General features: G+C 32.9%; 1 long non-coding RNA gene across 3 annotated transcripts in view; it reads right to left on the bottom strand.

Annotated features, from left to right (window-relative positions):
• Nucleotides 1-3,561: 3,561 nt before the first annotated feature.
• The window catches only part of LOC111087343, a 20,190-nt gene continuing 1,734 nt past the window's right edge, over nucleotides 3,562-22,017 (bottom strand). The window contains exons 1-3 of one of the 3 annotated variants that reach the window (XR_002612044.1): nucleotides 13,078-21,246; nucleotides 10,308-10,417; nucleotides 3,562-7,153 (exon numbers count right to left, since the gene is read on the bottom strand). This is a non-coding gene — a long non-coding RNA (uncharacterized LOC111087343). Of the gene's footprint in view, nucleotides 7,154-10,307; nucleotides 10,418-13,077; nucleotides 21,247-22,017 lie in introns of those variants that run through there. The other 2 variants (XR_002612045.1, XR_002612046.1) reach the window with 2 other exon arrangements.

Below are 22,017 nucleotides of genomic sequence, written 5' to 3'. Positions count from 1 at the left end.
ACACTTATGTTATAAGGTGACCTAAAAATGCTACACCTGTATGTTATACAGTGACCTAAAAACGCCACACCTGTCTGTTATAAAGTGCACCTGAAATGCCACACCTGTATGTTATACAGAGCACCTTAGAATCCCACACCTGCATGTTATATAGTGCACTATAGAATACCACACCTGCATGTTATGTAGTGCACCTGAAATAGCACACCTCTATATTATACAGTGCACCTTCCAATGCCACAACTCTGTATTATGTAATGCACCTAAAATACCACACCTGGATATTATACAGTGCACCTTGGAATACACCTGTATGTTATAAAGTGCACCTGAGAGTATCACACCTATATGTTATAGTGTACCAGAGAATAGTACACCTATGAGTTATACAGTGCACTTGAACTACCACACCTGTATTTTATACAGTGCACTTGAAATGCCGCACCTGTATGTTATACAGTGCACTTGAGTACAACACCTATATGTTATACACTGCACCTGAGAGTACCACACCTGTATGTTATACAGTGCACCTGAAAATACTACACCAATATGTTATAGTTCACTTGAAATGCCACACCTTATGTTATACAATGCACCTGAAAATTCTACTCCTGTGTTATATAGTGCATCTGAAAATACACCTATATGTTTTACAGTGCAACTAAGATTACCTTACCTATATGTTATACACTGCACCTTACAGTACCACACCTGTTATATGGTGTACTTGAGATAACACATGTATGTTGTACAGTACACATGAGAATAACTCACCTGTATGTTGTACAGTACACCTGAGAATACAACACCCTTGTTATATAGTGCACCTGAAATGTCACACCTGTATATTATATGGTGCACCTGACAGTACTACACCTGTATGTTATATAGTGCACCTGAAAATGCCACACCTGTATGTTATATAGTGCACCTGAAATGCCACACCTCTATATTATATAGTGCATCTTAGAATGCCACCCCTCTGTCTTATATAATGCACATGAGAGTACCACACCTATATAATATAGTGTACCAGAGAATACTACACCTATGAGTTACAGAGTGCACTTGAAATACCACATCTGAATTTTATAGTGTACTTGAAATGTCACACCTGTATGTTATACAGTGCACTTGAGAGTACAACACCTATATCTTATACACTGCACCTGAGAGTACCACACCTGTATGTTATATAGTGCACCTGAAAATACTACAACAATGTTATACAGTTCACTTGAAATGCCACACCTATATGTTATACAGTGCACCTGAGAGTACCACACCTATATGTTATACAGTGCACCTGAGAGTAACATACCTATATGTTGTACAGTGCACTTGATAGCACCCCACTTATATGTTATAAGGTGACCTAAAAATGCCACACCTGTATGTTATACAGTGACCTAAAAATGCCACACCTGTCTGTTATAAAGTGCACCTTCCAATGCCACAACTCTGTATTATGTAATGCACCTAAAATACCACACCTGGATATTATACAGTGCACCTTGGAATACACCTGTATGTTATATAGTGTACCAGAGAATAGTACACCTATGAGTTATACAGTGCACTTGAACTACAACGCCTGTATTTTATACAGTGCACTTGAAATGCCACACCTGTATGTTATACAGTGCACTTGAGAGTACAATACCTATGTTATACACTGCACCTGAGAATACCACACCTGTATGTTATACACTGCACCTGAAAATACTACACCAATATGTTATAGTTCACTTGAAATGCCACACCTTATGTTATACAATGCACCTGAAAATTCTACTCCTGTGTTATATAGTGCACCTGAAAATACACCTGTATGTTTTACAGTGCAACTAAGAGTACCTTACCTATATGTTATACACTGCACCTTACAGTACCACACCTGTTATATGGTGTACTTGAGATAACACATGTATGTTGTACAGTACACATGAGAATAACTCACCTGTATGTTGTACAGTACACCTGAGAATACAACACCCTTGTTATATAGTGCACTTGAAATGCCACACTTGTATATTATATGGTGCACCTGACAGTACTACACCTGTATGTTATATAGTGCACCTGAAAAGGCCACCTAAGAGTACCAAACCTGTATGTTATACACTGCACCTAAGAGTACCACATCTCTATATCATACAGTGTTCCTCAACATGTCACACCTGTATGTTACATAGTGCACCTGAAAATACCACACCTGTATGTTATATAGTGCACCTGAAATGCCACACCTGTATATTGTACAGTGCAACTTAGAATACCACACCTGTATTTTACACGGTGTACCTGATAATGCAACACCTGTATGATATTCAGAGTACATGACAATACCACATCATCTGAACTATAAACCCTTGTAATTATCACCTTAGTGATCGAAGCATGTCAAGATTCTCCAGTCAATCACATAATAAAGTAAGATATGCTAATACTTACAGGTAATTCTTAAAGCACTCTCTATCGTATTGGTTTACCACGAGCTTTCAAACAATATTTCATCGTTCTCGTAATAAAAATTGATAATTCACTTTATTAATATAAAAGTACGTTTTTCAACTTCACGTTCAGAGAGCTACTTCGTCTACCACAAATATGTTCTCCATCGTGCTTACATTGAAGCTGGGAACATCGCCTCGGGTGTCAAGAAAAACGGCAGAATTAAATGTGTGTGTTATTTAAATAAAACCCTAATCCATGTCTAAAAACATTGACCTTTATTAGGGCCGCATAAAAGTTTGAAGGCGACAGACTAGACGTAATCCCAACTGCTGTTTTCTCTTTATCACGTCTGTACTAAATAATCAATAAAAGATTAAATTTTGTTTTTCAAAAGGTATGTATGTAAGGAAATCTTAGAATTTCAACAATGTCCCAAACCCGAGGTTGGTTAAGTTGAGCACAACAAAGACGTGACATGTAGTTTTTCAGGTCAAATGGATTTCGAGATAAGCAGTAAGATTTCGTGAAACAATTGACAAAGTTATTTGCAAATAACTAAAATATTTTCCGTGGCCATTTGAGGGTAAAGAAATTATAAAATTATCGAATTGGTATCGTGATGACTTAAAATCCCACGCAGATCACTCTCCTATTTGAAATATTGTATATTTACATATTTGAAAATACCACTTTTCTAAAACGTTATATGAAATCAGAGCTTGTGAATTGTCCTTATGTGAAACTTAAGGTTGTCTCCCCTCGTAAATCTCCTCCTACACATGTAACACTCAAACCTCCGGTAACCCGAGTGCAGTACCATGTGTCTTTTCAGAGAGCTCTTGGAGGTGAAACCTCTTTGACAAAGATAACAGGCGTAGATCTGTATTTGTTGTTGCAGGCCTGGAACTTTCTTCAGCTGCATCATCAAGTTGTTATCTGGTTGACAAAGTCCCCAAAAAAATAGAAAGAAATAATGTAATTTATGTTTCTTACGGATATTTCGGCATAGCAATTTTACGTAAATTAAAATTCTATAACACAGAAACTAAAAAAATAAATTAATGTTTTCGTTTATGATCAATCTCATTAGCATAATGTGAAATGTAAACCTGAGGAAGAATGGAACAAAGTATTTAGAAAATTATGTAGTTTTACGTAATGATAAGTATTAACCACTCAGCTGTCAGAAACTCTGCAAGACTAAATCCCAATAATTATAGGAAGCGAAACAAATTAAGAAGCGCGGGAAATGTATTTTTATTACTTTCTTTCCTCTATGACATGTTTGTGTGCGATAATTCTTGATATAAGTATAACACGTCTTCGGTTAACTCCGTAATTATCGTTAGTCAACTTGATAGGCTTACATTTTCTCTTTTGAAGAATGAAACTTCCGATAAATACAAAGTGACGTTAAAGGCCTGATTTCTTTAACATACAATACTGAATACAAAAATAATAACAAAAAAATTTATTCACTCATAAAACTACGCCAAACTTCACTCTGACATCTAAAATCGTAATCCCAAGACTTGTTAGAAAAAAACTAATTACAGGCATCTGTTTAAATTTTTTGAAGAAATTTTCCAATAAGACAGTCACTAGTTAGGCTAATTTTAAAAATTGTCTTTTAGTGACATCTACATAATCAACTAAATACATGTATTCAGTCATTTTAACATGACAAAAGCAATTTATAATATAGTAATATACGTTCTACTACCGTACCATATACATTTGATAATTACTGATCCAATGGGAAATTAGAATTTATTTATTTATATATACATACACACGCATATATAATAAATCGAAGAAAAAAATATGCAGTATTTACTTCATTTTCAAAACTGTTAGGCTTAGGTTATATCAAATGAAAAAAAAGGAGGAAAACTTTGTACCTTACACTAATAATTTGATATGGATTTAATTTAACTTTTAGCAACCGTAAACTTCAGATACTATATTTTTATATACCAAAACAAGCATGTACATAAGTATATTTTAGGATAACCAACTTTCTGAAGTACATTTCCGAAAGCTAAATGCCACCTGTCATATAAGCTTTCACAAATTGTCAGTACATGTAGTTTTCTTTGACATTTCATACTACATTATTTATAATCAATAGGAAGCCAAAGTTTTAATCTATCAAATAACATATTACGTTGTTTTCTGGGCACAGAATTGTATATTTCACCTTCAGTTCGAATATTTTTCTCACAGGAATCGCATATTCACAAGCTAAACCGCATTTATAAAAGTTTTTATCTGAGTTATAGGAAATTATTTGCTTTGTGCGTGTTATAATTCTGTGTTTTTATGAGCATTATTTAATTAGATAAAGAATATTTAGTAGCGTAGTACTACCATAAGCTTAAGTTTCATCAACAATCGACAGCAAAAAAGGGGGTTGGGACCCAGGTAAGCACTATATTTCTTGTTTTTCCTGTGTATTATAAATATAACGGAAAAGTAAAAATGAGAATCTAATTTAGTTACATAAGATTAGATTAAGTAAGAAAATGGAAAAATAATAAAAATGCAACACGAAGTATGCTTGCGAGCAGTATAGTTATGGTAACGCGAGCTGCACGTTCGCCGAGTGAAACTACAGTTTTTTTATTTGCAAGGAGCAAAAATTTGAAAGTTGTTCCGTTTCTTTTTTAAATATATATATTTTTGGAATCCGGGAGGGTTGGCAAGCCTAGTATACTTATGTACTCACTTTTATGAACTGACAATCATACATAGTTGACATATTTTAGGAACTTAGTTGAATAACTCTCCTCTTTAAGAAACAAAACTACGACTTGTAAAGTATCAAAGACTTTCAGTATCTTGCAATGTTTAGGTTCACATATAAGTTGGTCTTCTGATTAGTAGTTATAGCTAACGATATCTCTATATTTTATTGCATGCTACAGCTTATGCAGGAACTTTTAATATAAAATATGTAAATAATTATGTCACGTGCTTTAGTTTTCAACTTTCACGCATTTTAAAATCCAACTTTTTGATAACTTAATAATAATAGTTTCCCGTTCAAACTTTGGCAAACAAAGAACATTTCGGGATTGTGTTGTTCTATGACTAGCACAGAAGGACGTAATGTGAAAAAACAAACAAAAAAATCACTTCAAACATCGTTCATTAAAATGACACATAAAATCGGTCCTCATCTCTTAATGCCTAAGACATATGTAAATTATACTATGCAGACAAAATTTATAAAGAAAAAGCACACACATACACTAATGAACCCCCATTACAGCTATTACTTGGAATATATCTTTTATGAGTCATTCCAAAATGAAAAATATTTCAATTATTTTTCAATTAGAGAAACTTTTCTTTAGTAACCGAACATCTAAGGCTGTTTTATGGAAATTATGTCAAAGTTCTTCCTAGTTGGTAGAAAACAACTGCGTTCCAAATCAAATTTCAATGAAAAGAAAACTTAAAACAAACGCTGTACACATTCCTCGATATTTGTACAGACACAAATGTAATTGTTTTCGAATGTTCTTATAAACCAACGAGGCCCAGTGAGTTTGTTTGGTGAATTTCGCGCAAAGCTACTCGAGGGTTATCTGCGCTAGTAGTCCCTAATTCTGACGTGATAAACTAGAGGGGAGGTAGTTATTCAACAACACCCACCGCCAACTCTTGGCTACTCTTTGCCTACAAAAAGTCGGATTTACCGTCACGTTATAATGCCACTACGACTGAAAACACGAGTATATTCAGTGACAAGATTCGAACCCGCGAGGCTAAAAAAAGGAATGGTTCTGGTGGTTGCTCACGTCACCTCGAAAAACCCGCATCTACAATGTTATTTTTTAAATTTAAACAATAAATATAAATCGGATAATCTGCTGTCGGCATTTGTCCAGTATGTACACAGCCTTCTGGCCCAGAATTTGTTTTAAAGTTTCGCGCAAAGCTACACAAGGGCTATAAAAAAAGCACCCACTGTCAATTCCTGGAAGACGCTCGTCTGACCAAATAGTAGAATGTCACTATTACAATGTTCCCATGTCAACGAGTCGCAAACCACGAACCTTGTTTTGGGGTCAAACTAAAAATACTAAAAAGAAAAACAAAGCTTTGAAAACTAAAGAACTGTCAATATTACATAAGTTCCATACAGTATTTTTAGAGGGCGCGATTGACTTAGCGTTTTCGTTGTTTTGTTATCCCCCAAAACCGTTTTCTTTGTTACCCATGCACGTAACTGGGGTGGGGGATGAGTTACAACTCCCTAAGTTATACTCATATGTACATATAAAACATTTGAAAATTGTAAAAATAACATCAGATACCATCAAAATGCACCAATTACTGTGAAAATTAGAAAGAGTTTCTAAGGGGCATGCCCCTCACCCCAATGGCATCGTCACTCACTTCATTTTTCCTACGAAAAACAACCTTCTTTATAGATTTCTGCCTACGTCTCTATTCGTAGGAAAACCTCATTTACTGTTGTGAGCCGTCTTCTTGTGTCGCATCAGCCCATGAGGCCACATGAAAGAACGATGGCACATACTGCACCTGTAACTGTTCCGGAATCCTGAGTGTAGAACCATGTGTCTCTTCATTGATCCCTTTGTAGTGAAGCTTTTGTGACACAGATAACAGGCGTATACTTGAAACTGGGGTACGTTCTTCAGTTGGTCCATCATAACTTCGTCTGTTTTATAAAACCAACAATGGAAATTTATTCCACAAATGCTACACGATAAAAGGTTATTTTGATTTAAAAATCAGTTTAAGCACCTTATAAGTTAAGACTATCCAAGACTGATGTAAATGTTGCAACACAATCATAGATATACCAATTCCACATTTAGTAGTTTTTAACGTCTATAATAAACGTCAACGACAACCTTAAATAAACAAAACGTCGTTCTTGTTGTCAAGCATTGCACTGTAGTATCACTCCGCTAGGTGACGATACAACAAATCTTGATATTGAGTAGATAGATGTAACAAGTAAATAAATAAGAGATTACGAATTTGGATGGCATAAACTCGAAGTTTATGCTAACCTAAAGCTTGATATATTTCCGTATACAGGCATTACTTTACAAGAAATTATAGAGTTCGTTGTTCGAATCGTGCTCTTTCTTGTGTTATCAATTGTTTACACTATTATATTTAAAACTATCGGCCTAATAATACTGATAAAAATCACCCTAGTGCCTAGGATGTTTTTTTCCTGTTTTTTTGTGCTAACATCTGCTGTCTAGCATGATTTTTTTTTCTTATTAAGCCTACTTGGTTTCAATGCTTCGCCTGGTTTTTGACGTTTAAAACCGTTATACTTTTCTGTACATTAGCACGTTACACAGTCCAAGCTTGAGATACTCAATTTATGCTACTACTTTAAATTGGAAATTTATCGAAATCACTCAACGACTAATATATGTCTACATTTTGTAAGTGGTGGGATGACAATTTTCAAGAATTCTTAAATTGTTTGTTTGTTATTAAGCGCAAACTTACGTCTGTGGGCTATCTGTGCTATGCCCACCACGTGTATGGAAACCCGGTTTTTAGCGTTCTAAGCCTTTAGATTTACCATGAATTCTATAACAGCTCGGATATTTTTGCCAACGGAAGTCATAAGTCACAATTTGTAACAAGCAAAAACTATCCGACAACAAAAAATAAAGGCTCGCTAACCAGTAACAACTGCATAAAAATTACCACACGTAAACAAAACTAAATAGTTACCTTGACAAAATTTTACGACAATCTGCTAATGTATAATTTTTTTAAACAAGTCACCAATATGCCTCAAATACACTTTCATAACTAGAATACTTACAATAAGAAACATATTTTAAAATACAAAACACGTTTTATTGAAAATCACACTTTAATCGTTTGTCTGTATGTGGTAAAACCTTTTTAAACTAAGCAACTTATAGTTTGATTATAAAACGACCATTCTTTGAAAGGAACATTTTTTTGGCGAGTTCTTTGAATAGTGTTCAATAACTTGCAAAACATCGCACCGGGAATTTTAGACTCATACCTGAACCATTTTACATAGTATTGCACGTGCGCTTATCACAGATTCTGCGTTAAAAGTTGCAAATGAAAAACATGTAGTTAAAATGTTTCATATTTTCAAAAAATGAAAAAAAACAAACTTGTATTGCTATTCAAATTCTAAATTTATACTCACTAACTTCGAAAATAACTTGGTTATGTTTAATGTTGTACACATTCAACATTAAACACAAGATATATATATATATATTCAAGTTATACACTGTACAGTTACAAGTCTCGCGAATACCAAACAATTTATAGACTCTCTCGGTTTTTTCAGTATGATTTCAAGTGCTACACATACCTATTAGGTTAGTGGGGTACGGCTTCTAGTCTTGTTTTTCAGAAATAACAAGAATACAACGTGTGAGTCACACATAATAAAAATAATTCAACTTATAAACAAGTTATGTAAAAGTTTATTTTGTTTCGGATATTCGCACAAAGCTAGAAAAAGTGCTATCTGCGCTAGCAGTCCCTATTTTTGAACTGATATACTAGTAGGAAAGCAGTTACTCAAGGGCGTCCACGGCTAACTTTTCGGCTACTCTTGTCTGACCGCATAATGGAGTTAAACCGTCACTCGCATCCATTAGCCTAGACGGCGGAATGCGATTTTATACTTTGCTGCAAAGGGATACCAAAATACGAATCCTCGGCCCCACAGTTCGACGCACTAACCCTTAAACAACGTCAGATCCGATGGAAATTTAAGACCTAATAACATAAATTATTTAATAAACTGGTAGGCTAGCTACCGATGGAAAAGCTTTTTTTTTTCAATGCAATCGATACAAGTCATGGAAAAGTAAGGGATGTTTCCCACATTTAAATATTTAATTTGGAGTAAGAAAAATAAAATAAAAAGTTCACATTTATACTTAATGCAGCTCTCAATTTTATTTTCAAACTCGACTGTCTCCCAGTGAGTCAGCGCTAAAAATCGGGTTTCGATACCCGTAGTGGGCCTAGCACAGATAGCCCATTGTGTGTAGCTTTGCGCTTAACAAGAAACAAACTAACAAACTCGACTAACGATAAAGAAACAATTCGGGTGAGAACAGTCTAACATACTGCGCATGTGTAACCAATAGCAACGAGTATTCACACTCATCACGTGATATTTATGATTAATGTTTGACACATTACTAAAATATGGTATTGAAATCTGACATATAGATTATACAGGTTATCCTCTGGCCAAACTTTGGACAACATAAATATAGTGTTAAAATCTGGCATATAGGTTATACAGGTTATCCTCTGGCCAACCTTTTGACAACATAAACATCTGACATATAGGTTATCCTCTGACCATAAATATAATGTTGAAATCTGACATACAGGTGGTTAAACTTGAACAAGTTGTCTCTGGACAAATTTGTGACAACATAAATAATCTGTCATCTTACATAACAAGTTTTATATGTAAAACCATTACACTATCACTTATTTCTAGCTTTTTTGTCCACTGAAAGATTTGATCTCTGATCCCTACACACATGGAGGATCCAGTTACTTAAGTGATATAAAACACTGCTTGTACTTGAAACAATGCATCTGTTCACCCAGAAGGCTGTTATAAATTTCATAAAAAATTTACTTAAAGTTAGAAACAGTTTTACTTTTTCATAATCTTAAGAAATTCAGACTCAATATATGTGATAATTTATTCACGTAAATGTTTCTAAAGCCCTACGAACCATTTTAATATGAGCTTTAAGATTGTCTATTCTTATAAACATTCGGTTACACGTGGCAATCAAACGTTTCTTGAAACCCACTGTGACATGTCATGTGTCGTTAACACGTGTATCAGTTAAAAAATGCTCGGCCAAAGAAATGACACCGTTTTCCATCTTCACAGAGTTCTGTCTCAATCTGTGGCTCTGTCCTGAATTCACAAGATAACAACATGATTAGTAATAAATATTCACTGAGAAATTAATGACAATCCTATGCAACTAGAAATAAAAACTATGAACAATTGTGAAAGAAAAGCATGATTTTTAAATCAGTGGATGAACCACAATAAAGTTAACTTAAAGAAGTGATGAATAACCCCATGAGAAAATATGATGATGAAATGTTGGCAAAATAATATCATGGGAAAACAATATGAATAGTTTGTGTAACATACTTTGAGAGAACAAGATCATAAAAACTAAAAATAAATATTAAATTTATCATTTAATTCACCTTTGGTCACTGAATTTCAGGAAATTCCACTCCTCATCAGTAACCTTGGACAAGGGCAAATCAAAAGAACAAGAGAATGCTTTTTATAGTGGTAGAGAGCATGTGTGGTGTTTTGAGTTATATTTACTCAACCGGAGGATGGAAAGTCAATGACTGTCATGGTTGTATTTCAGCAAACGATACATGACTACAACTTACAGCTCTAGTATCAGCAGAAAAAGATTATTGCAGGTACATTTAGGTGATTTATAAACTCACAGAGAGTGAACACATACAATAGTGGTTCATAATAAAACATACAGGCAAAAACCATTTTAAAAAGCAAACTTGTTCTTGAAACAACACTCAAGACTTTTTATCTCAATGGCTATGGCTACTAAAATATTGATAATAGCAACAAAAAAAAATATGATTTTCTGATTGTTAGACAAAATTCATCCATTTGTTCTTCATATTACTCTTGTTTCATGAGCCTACAGAAAAAATGGCTATGAATATTTTATTCAAACCTAAATAAACCTACTAAAACATGTCTTGTGCAGGTCGTACAACTATTCTTATGTTGATTCTTGAAAGGGAAGGAGAGATTTTATCAGTTTTCTCATCACTACTGGCCATGTTTCTCTTCGAAGGCATTCAAGAACAGAAGCCTACAGCAAAAACAGCTAGGTATACTGCACTAAAATCTATGCACAGCTACTAAACAAACTCCTGCAAATGTTGTAGTGCTATTTTTAAGTTAATTCTTGAAAGTCGAGATTTCCACCCTCTAACATTTTCTAAGTTCTTCTTTGCTACTAAATAAGAATATTGAAGCCATTTAAGCACTGTTATACTTGTCAGAAATGCTTGTTTTATACAAGGCCAAAAAGCTTCATTTTATTAATGGAAACAATGTGTATATTTTATAACAATGTATCCAGCCTTATTATTATTACTGATTATAATTTTACAAGTCGCAACAGAAAAAAACGATTATATACATTTTACTGAAACTTGGACAATAGTAATGAATCCAGTATTGAGTATGTTATAGGGTAGTTTTAAAATTAATTCAAGCATCTTATTTGTTTTTGCCCTGAGGAATTTCTCTAAGTCCTTCACTGAAAAAAAAACCCAGTGTTCTACTAATGAGCATTATTTGGAAAATAATTTGTGCAACTTAGATTGCATTAATTGGAAATTGCCACATTAAGGATTCATTGTTTCTGGAGTTCACTGTTGTACTTTGTCTCTACGTGGTTTTCTGTGACTATTTTAGTGAGTTTTCTGATTGTAGACAATTACCATAGTAGATTTATCTACTCTTAATTGTGAGGGGTGATTTATTCTACTGATTTTTGTACTTCGCTTATTAAATGTGCATTTACACTAAACCTCAGCCACAAAACCAACTGGCTCAGTAAATAATGGTTGGGTGGAAAAAAAAGCCAATGCAGCAGTGAACTGTTGAAAAACATGTAACATTCAACTGAATGCATATGTAGCTTAAAACTTATTCTCCATAAATGGACATAAAAAATCTTAAGAAACAAGATAATTAAACATTTTTAGTTTAAAAAGGGGAATAGGGATCATCAAAAAAGTACAGAAAGAAGTTGAATGAAAATGCAAAGATTATATTTTCAAGCCTACAACTAGTGACTCTAAAAAAAGTAAACAAACTAGACTGGAAACAGTGTCTACATTATTTTCTCAAGCTACAAATCCTTATTTTGACTCCACTAAAATTGATAAGTATGTAGACATGGCTAAGAAGGCCAGTACTCTAACCCACTGAGCCACCTAAGAGTACAAGTAGTCTCCATCATTGTTGATATTATGAAGAGTAAAAAGACTTTTCTATATCTCAATCCAATTGAGTGAATATACAAAAATAACAAGAGATATTTGCTTTACTAGTCACACTACACTTCAAGCACTCAAAGTTATCGCATGCTACTTAAGCATCACAAGAGAAGAGATATAAATAGAGAAAATAGCAAATAGCTTTGCATACAACCAATCAAATACGATTGGGACTAAATAGCAAAACTTAATGGAGAAAAAGAACAAAAAATAAAGTTACTTCTATTTGATAAAATCAATAAAATGACAAAAGATAAATTAAGGAGAAAGTAGAATATAAGAAGTGGAACCAATAAAAAAAAAGAAAGAAGAAAAATACCTTGGAATAAATAGGATCAGTGAAAAAATAGCTAAAGTTATAACAATTCAAAAATTAAATAGTTTCTCAATATCTGTATAATAATAATAAATCAAATTTGTACACAAAATGAAGTTTAAACCTACGACAAATAGTTTATTTCACGTTTCAATAATCTTTTAATAAACACAATAATAAATTGTACTAACCAGATGTTTTATCTTCAAAGTTCACTTGAAGTATTTTACTCTTGAATGATCCTGTACAAACAGCAGTGATTTCTCAAAGTTTCCAATCTTGTGTAACCTTTGTAGCATCCGCTACAAACAAATTTCTCTCTTCTCAGACTTTCCGGTTTAAACTTGCAATGATAAAGTACATGTCTTGAGAGATGAGTTTTATGTTTGAAAGTCTTCAAACACCAAGAGCAGTAATTTTCAGAGCCTTTCTTCTTCTTGCCTACAGGCACTAAACACCACAGTGTGTTTCATTAATTTACTATTTTTACACTGTACATTTTTCTAAACATTTATGTATTTATTAACAAGTTTGTGATGCAAATCCCAGAGATTTGATTTATTATATTACAATTGAAGGTAACAACTAAAAAAAGCATAAAATAAATTCCAAGAGTATATAAAACCTGCTAACTAGAATCATTCATGAGAAAAAGACAAGTCAGAACAATGCCACTGAATCAGTATTTCAAATTCAAAACATAAAATATTTATTTTATTAATCACATATATATACATCTGTGTTTGATGAAACTGTGCAACTGCCTTGACTACCTGTCAATCCTTTTTTTCCTTATCACATTTACATCAATGATACAACTCTGATATCTCATACAGTTACTAGAACTACATAAAATATGGCAGTCATCGAGATTTCAAGTTATTACATTTACATAACTTATGGTAATGTCTTTAAGGTGTAAATATTCACATGAACGTTCTGTGAAAACAACAATTCTTGCCAGTTTTCTCTAAGGGAACACACTTAAAAACACATAATACATAATGTTGAGCAAAATTGAACACACACAACACAAAATTAGAACCACTATATACCACCAGGGTTCACATGTAGTTTTAATCTAAAGGTCTCGATTAAGACGTTGGTATGGAATAAAGACACCAAATGTTTTTGAAAAAAAAAAAAGGTCACAATTAAGACATCAACCTTCCACTCCCCTTCAGTAACCCATGCACAGCCTGTAGGTGCGATTTATAAGAACCAGATCTGTTGAAAGGTTTCTGACAAATGTTGCAGTAGTAGAAAGGTGCTCCACCATGCTGGGTGCGGCAGTGTCTCTTCATATTTGTGGAAAAAGTGAATACTTTCTGGCAAAGAGGACAAGGAAAACAGCCACCTGCAAAGTCAGTGGGAAATATTCAGTCATACTTGGCTTTATCCAATTGTATCAATAACAGTAACAATGTGCCTTCTTTATTGTTCTTCACAATATTTGTTTTCTTCACATGACTTACAGTATAAAAGTATAGTGCTTTTTTGTCACTAATTTTATCCTTCTATTGCAAACACAGCATTTTCACTTTACTAAAAAGCTTTCAATGTTAATTTATTGATATTATCATGACTAATCCAGGTGAAAAATAATCATGTTACATGTATACTGAATGAACTGTCTATGGTTAAACATGCAGGAAAAATAAAAACCTTTAATGAGAAGTTATTAGTAAAAAACCAGTGACATACAGGATGTTCCAAAAGTAGATTTTTATTGTAGTATTGAGGGAATTAACTTGCTTTTCTTATTTCATCACACCTTTTTTTTTAGATAATGGCACAGAACACTGAAGTAAGAGTAGAGGTAATCTGAACTGAATCTGTATCACTTTTGACAATAGAGTGGAGGTAATTGGGACTGTATCCATATCACCTTTGAGAATGAACAATCTATAAACATGTACGGACATTCAGCTTAAACCAACTGACTAACTGTAGAGAATTGGCATGTACAGAATAATTATAACAAACTAAAATTATACAAAAATAACTGCCATAAGTTTCATAAAGTATGGGTTGAAATGAGATAATGTACCAATCAGTAAAAAAAAAAAGATTACCAAACAACAAATTCACCAATAATTTACTTGGCAATGATGAAGATCTAGTAATGTTTAGACTTGAGATTGAAGCCCAATAAGCTATGTCTGTATGGTAGTGTGTAGATATCATAGTGAATCTCAATAGCCTATGTCTCCATAGCAATGTGTTGACTTGCCAGAAACTTAACACAGTAAACTATGTCTCCATAGTAATGTGTAGACTTCACAGAAACATAACACAGTAAACTATGTCTCTATAGTAATGTGTAGACTTAACATAAACTTAGATCTTTTAAGATTATGATAATTTAATGTAGGAACAGAAAAACTACCACATGGCAAGGATACACCAATTCTTGTAGCTTGTTAACCCTTTTACTTTGACTGGGACGTATATTTCCCAGTCGCAGTGAATGGGTTAAACTACAAAAACTTGCACAGCCTTATATATATTTAAAGAAAATAATAGTTATAGTTGCCTTTTTTCATATTAATTAAACTAAGATGCTTCTATGAAAACAAGCTAACACATCAAAGAACCAGTATTTCTTTATTTCGTCATGGCAGAAATTTGTGTATTAATGCCTTTCAAATTAATTACATACAACATACACAATCAATGCAACAACAAATATCTATCATGAAAAACAGTTCTACTACACAAATAGAAACATATTTGGCACAGAAACAGAACTCTTTCAATTGGTGTACCTTACTGTTTGTTTAAAGGGAACATACATTCATCAAAACATAGCTAGTGAAAGATACAAGAGGACTAAAGTGCTCTAAAAAATCAAGTTTTTTTGTTCCAAATAACAGGTTAAACATACCTGTAAAAATATTCTTACACATTCCTATTAAAAAATAAATAAATTAAACTTCACTATTAATTTGGAAGCAGTAGCACAAGTGTTAACTTGAAAACCAAAACAAAGGTTTGTGTCTGGTTAATTTACTAAACTATACATCAATGTATGTTAACTTGAAAACCAAAACAAAGGTTCGGGTCTAGTTAATTTATTAAACTATACATCAATGTATGTTTTCAAGATAGGGTAGATAGATGTGGTATCCCGGTTAAGACAATCTTTCTTTAATTCTGTGTTTTTATTATCTTTCTCTTTTGGTTACCCTGTTAGAAGTTGAATATGATTATGAGCTTATTTTTCAAACAAACAGAAATATTCTCTTATCTAAAAACAATTCTAGATAATTATTTTGCTAAATAAATGGCAAAACCTTCATAAAAAAAAAAAAGGAGTATAGTGATACAGATCTTTCAGATTTATATTAAGTATTTTTCTTTATAAGTAAGCTAATGTCAATAGACAAAAAGATTAATTTTTATAATTGTATTTTAAATTCCAGTTGACGTGTAGGATGTCAGCTTTGAAGTTAGAATAACAAATTAAAAGTTGGGGAAAAATCAGTAACAAATGAGGTCACAAAAAAGATATGGCAATAAGTTGGAAGGTAAAGAACCACTGCTTCAGGAGTAAACATTAAGAATAGATTTTCAAAGTATTTACTTTCTGGCACTGAAATTGTTGAAATGAGAGCACCAAACTTAGGAAGAACACTAGTTTAAGTGTTGAAAAAGACAGGTTACACTCCAGTTTAGTTAATTCCATTGTTTTATGAGGTTGATTAGTTTATAATACGATTTATCAGTAGCAACAGTGTAGAGCTCACACTTTACAAAAGTTAAGAGGGAATTTACGATTTTCTAAAAAATAAAGGGTGAGTTTAATGTCTGTTTTTTAAACTCTTCTTGGCAGTTGGTGTGCAGAGTAGGCCTTGTGGTCTCTTGTTGTAAAACAGGGTTTATATTGTTATCTTTGCATGTTATGATTCACTCCACTCTAATCTCACTGCCTCAAACTCTCTGGGGGCACTTCTTTGGGGGGGGGGGGGTTCATGAATGTTCTCGAACAACTGCAAAAGAGGTATCTGCTCTATCCTTCCTTAATTTTGAACTGAAAAGACTTTAAGCAGCTGGCCAACAGCACCTTCTACCAACTCTTGGGCTACTCCAACTGAATAGCGAGAGTTGACTATCACTTGGAATTCATCCACAGCTGCAGAGAGCAACAGAACATGAACCATGGATCCTCAAGATTCAGTCTATTACAAGAACTACTGCAACACCTCTGGCTGCTAACAGTTTTAAAACTTAACACATATAAAAATTTTCTTTCAATATTATGTTTCTCCCCATGAACCCTTCTTTCCTTCCTCAATGATTTCATTCCATTTCCACCACCGATTACCACACTCCTCTGTTAATTATTTGCTGAAATATTAACTAATTAAATGAGATAATAAAACACATAAATTAGCAGTATCAAAGCTACCTTGTATTGATCCCTAGAGAGGAAGATTATGAGCCAAATTTCATACAAAATCATTACTAGAAAAATATTTCAAACTCTAAAAAAAAGTAATTCATAGAAAGTTAACCTTGTAGTTCTAACAGCAATATGTGAAATTGATGCCTGAACTCAACATGGCTTGTCTTGCATAATAAAAATTAAATCCATTTTTTCCGATTTCCATTTTTAGCTCTTGTAAGGTTTCATCCTCCATTACCGATGAGAACTCATTCCACCTTGCTAGGAAGCAAGAAGAAACTTAACTAGAGCATAGCCTGTCTTTTTCCAAATCTTCAGACTTACAGCCTTCAGTTCTTACTGTCTTCAGAATACGGTTCAAAGAAAACAGAAGCCTTTTCTAGAGATTAACTGAATTATCTAGTTAAGTACATTTTTACCAACATGCCTTTCAAACTATTTCTATACAGTAGGTTATTAGAAAAATAACAATACATTGATAACGAAAAAAAAAGACTACACTATATAAACAAAATTGCCACACTAAAATTAGAAGACTGTTTCTAATAGAATTTAGTGATTTTACTTTTCCATTTCTAGTTTGTCAAAGGATAATACTGATTGTTGACTGACTGACATCGCATAAAAAATACATCAATGTTAAGATTTACGAACACAAAAAATTTCCATATGAAACTTTCAGTAACTGCAACCAGAGAAATATTTTGGTACATTACTGCATATGATATACAATGGTAAATAATGTACCAAATATTATTATCTAAGGTCATATTTGTTTGTCGATGTTATACGAAGTGACCCCGTGGCACTTATGATGCATCAACAGTTATTTACTCATGCATTAAAAACACTCCAAGTTTTCCACATAATTATTCTCTAAAGTCTTATTTTAAAAATTCTTGTTACTTGAAATTGACAGCTTATACAAACACAATTGTTTTAACCAAACATAATTCTAACAACAATAAAGACATTATTGTGGAAGTCTAAATACTTTGGTGTTCTTAATTAGTCAAGTCCAAACAAACCCAAATTTCATCCAAAAACAGATTTTGTAGATAACTTGTGTGCATTCTTTCTGTGCGCATACATGTTGTTCTTCCATAAGAATGCCTTATTGCACACACTGCAGTAGTATTTCTTCCTGTAAGATGTGTGCACATGTAGATTCATGTGGGCATCAAAATCTTGTTTCCTTTCAAACGACTTGTTACATATTTGACAAGGCACTCTTTCTCGGATGGTTCCTCTTCGGTACACAGAAACTAGATATACAGCAACGTTTAGAACTGTCAGTACAAGATCCCAAATACAGATGGTTTTGTAAAACAAATCTTTAGTAAACTCAATATATCAATATCTACAATGATGGGTCACACAACAATACATTACACACATTGATATTAACTTTTGATCAAAGCAAGCTACCTACTTTAGCAAAACTAAAAACAACATGGTAAATACTCTGAATATTCTGATCCAAATATGTAACGTTAAATATTTCAAGTAATCATGTCAAAGTTCAACAACACAGTACAAAAACAAAATACATAATTTTTGGGTACTAACAATTTTGAAACAGATGCAAACAAAAAACCTTTTGCTCTCTCCAAGATTAATTGCAGCTGCAATAACTCATGAAGGGAGATTTGTGGTATTAATAATTCACTGTGGACACAATTGTGCACAAACTGAGCTCTGAATTTTCAGAAATAACAAAATCATTTAACTACATCTGTTTCAATATTGTGAATTATATTTTAACTTATAGCAAATACAGAGCTTTCTCCTTCACTAATACCAAAAACAGGATCGATGGTCAATAAAATGTACAAGATACAAAAAAAAACATTTCTTCCACCTTTAAAATAATAATCAGTATATCTTATTTATCTTACATGCACAGTATAAGAAACACAATAATCCAATTGTTATCTGAAATGGATTCATACACCTATGAAACATGATATATCAAGCATTTCAAGTCACTTCTGTTGTTCAGATGCTCCATTCAGGAAATCGATGGACACACACACTGTTGTGAAATTCAGTGTGCACACAAAGTTGTCCTGTGTCTTCCACGTTGTCAAACCGGACCAGATACAAGTGTTAATTTCATACAAAGATATTACTGGTAATAGTAAAGAGTTAAGTTTAATCATTATGTGGATAGATATACCGTTAGTATACAAAATCTACCAAATGACGCATGTAGATCAACTTTAACTTTGGTAAGTGCTGATAGGGTTACCACCTAAACGGCTGTAAAACAAACTTTTACTGGTGGTTATCCATTAGGCATGCCCGTCCCTGTGTGGTGACCACATAATGTGGTTTGAGTTTCCTGTTAGAAATGCAAATCGAGCATAAAAAATCAACATACAAAGCCTAAACTGCACAGATGACAATCTCAACTGCTGATTTTTGTATCCAACATTCTGTATACAGTTTGGAGATAACTTGTCAAAATGATGTACATTTGTACAGTTTTTTCACTACTCATTCAAGACATCTCCAAACTTTATTTTCTAAAAAGTGTGTTCCTCATCATCAACATAGCACACGTAGTCCAAAACTATTTAATTTTATGAGAAATGGACCCTAAATGCCATCAAATCGTTACAGTGTTTTCAAGAGATAATTGAACTTGTGCAAGCCAACGATGATTCTGGCTCTGAAAATGAATTATCTTCCAATGATTCTGAGTGTGATATGACTGAAAAAAAAAAGGTACATGCCTAAAGGGTTAATAAATTTTAGCATTATGGGGATATCAAAAACTAAGATTTTAAAAAACAATCGTCCTTGGCAAAATAATAAATATAACACATTTCTTTTAATTGAAACATAGCTCTGTCGAATAAAAAAATGTCTCTGCAAAGTAACTAACAAGTGACAGAATCTCACGGAGGAAGAAAAGATACAACAATTTGATCTAATTTGTTGGAAACTGTTTATTTACTTAACGTCATACATGTATATTAACTGAAGACAGATCATATCACAGTGTGCTGAACAGCAAAGATAAAACATACTAACAAACTTGATTGCATAACAAAGATCACTAATAACTGAACAAGAAGCAAAAAACTCCATTTTGCATACTTCACTCATGTTTACCACATTGGCTACAGTATTTCACATATTATGTATAAAGCCTGGCTCATCCTTGACACACCTAGACCCCATACCATGTTCAACCTGCTATCACATGTATATAAACACGGCAATTCTTGGAATCCAGTCAAACTGGACACTTGTCACTGGTGGATCAGTGCTTGGGACTTCGCTTGTTCTTATTTCCATTATACTGACATTGGCATAATTAGTACATAATTTTGTTTGTTTGTTATTAAGCACATAGCAACATAAAGGGCTCTCTGTGTTGTGACCACCATGGGTATCGAAACACAGTTTTTAGCATTATAAGTCCACAGATTTGCCACTGTACCACTGGGGTGAAACCAGTACAGTTTGCTAATATTATACTCTTGGATATTTCTAGTTATTTGAGAATACTGATGTATTATAGAATGATTGTGACCAATCAGTAAGTTAGACAAATAATTGACAAATGACCTTTAGTCATAGCAAGTTCAAGGTTGTCACATGTTTACACAGATGGGAGCCCATTCATCAGTGACCAAGGAAAAATGCAAGATAAGTCATCCAAACCATTAAGGTGGTACTCTGTTGCTAGTAGAATTTTAAAATTTGTTTGTAGTAGTGCTGGGCAATTAAATTGATTACCTACGAGTAACAATTACATCAATTAGTAAAATATCGATTAATTGTAATCAACTGAAAGTAACTAATCACCATTAGAGTTTCCAATTATCACTGTTTATCTTTATACCTACTATCCAGTAGTCGAAATACTGCCATTAGTTTTTCATTATTATTTTTGATTAATTCAAGTTTTTAAAACTCAACTGGTAGGTGTAATGATTAATGAAAATAATTAATTAATCAAAATAAAGGTTTCCAATTTTTGATTATTTCAACTATTCAAGAAATTAAAATAATTTAATTTGTTTGTTGTTAAGAACAAAGCTACATAATTGACTATCTGTGGGCTTCCCTATCATGAGTATCAACACCCGATTGTTAACACTATAAGTTTATTTGCTTTGATGATGTAAAAAGTGATTAATTGAATTTAATCGATTGATGAGCCCATTTATTAATCCATTAGCAAATTCCACTAATCATACAGCTTTAGCTAATACATATATTGATTATAATTAAAAAAAAGGTAATTATCTCTTTATACATCCAATCAATAATTTCCTGAAAAATAAAGAATGGGTTTAATTTTTATTTATTTCTTGAGGGACAGCCTTGTATACCAAACGGCCCCTGTACTAATTGATTAATCAAATATAATCAATTAATTGGACTGTCAATTAATAGATCAGCAAATACCACTAATTATTCCATTATAGTCTAACAGTGAATGGACATGTCATGCATTCTCTCAGAGTTAACCAAAGTAGTTTTTGTACTGGCAAATTTTAAGTTTTGTCAGACCTTGGACATACATAACATTTACCTGTTAGACAGGTTCAATAAGAATAAACTGAACATCTTACAATATTATAAAATTTATATGCTTAAAATATTCTTCAGCCAAATCACCTGTGTATTAAATATGATTTTAAATGTACAATACTAAGTATAATTTTAAATGTCCATACTTATATATATATATATATATATATAT

Source organism: Limulus polyphemus, unplaced genomic scaffold (assembly GCF_000517525.1).
Source record: "Limulus polyphemus unplaced genomic scaffold, Limulus_polyphemus-2.1.2 Scaffold2035, whole genome shotgun sequence".
Lineage (NCBI taxonomy): Eukaryota > Metazoa > Arthropoda > Merostomata > Xiphosura > Limulidae > Limulus > Limulus polyphemus.
Note: the sequence above shows the minus strand (reverse complement) of the source record. Positions and strands in the feature narration are given on the sequence as shown.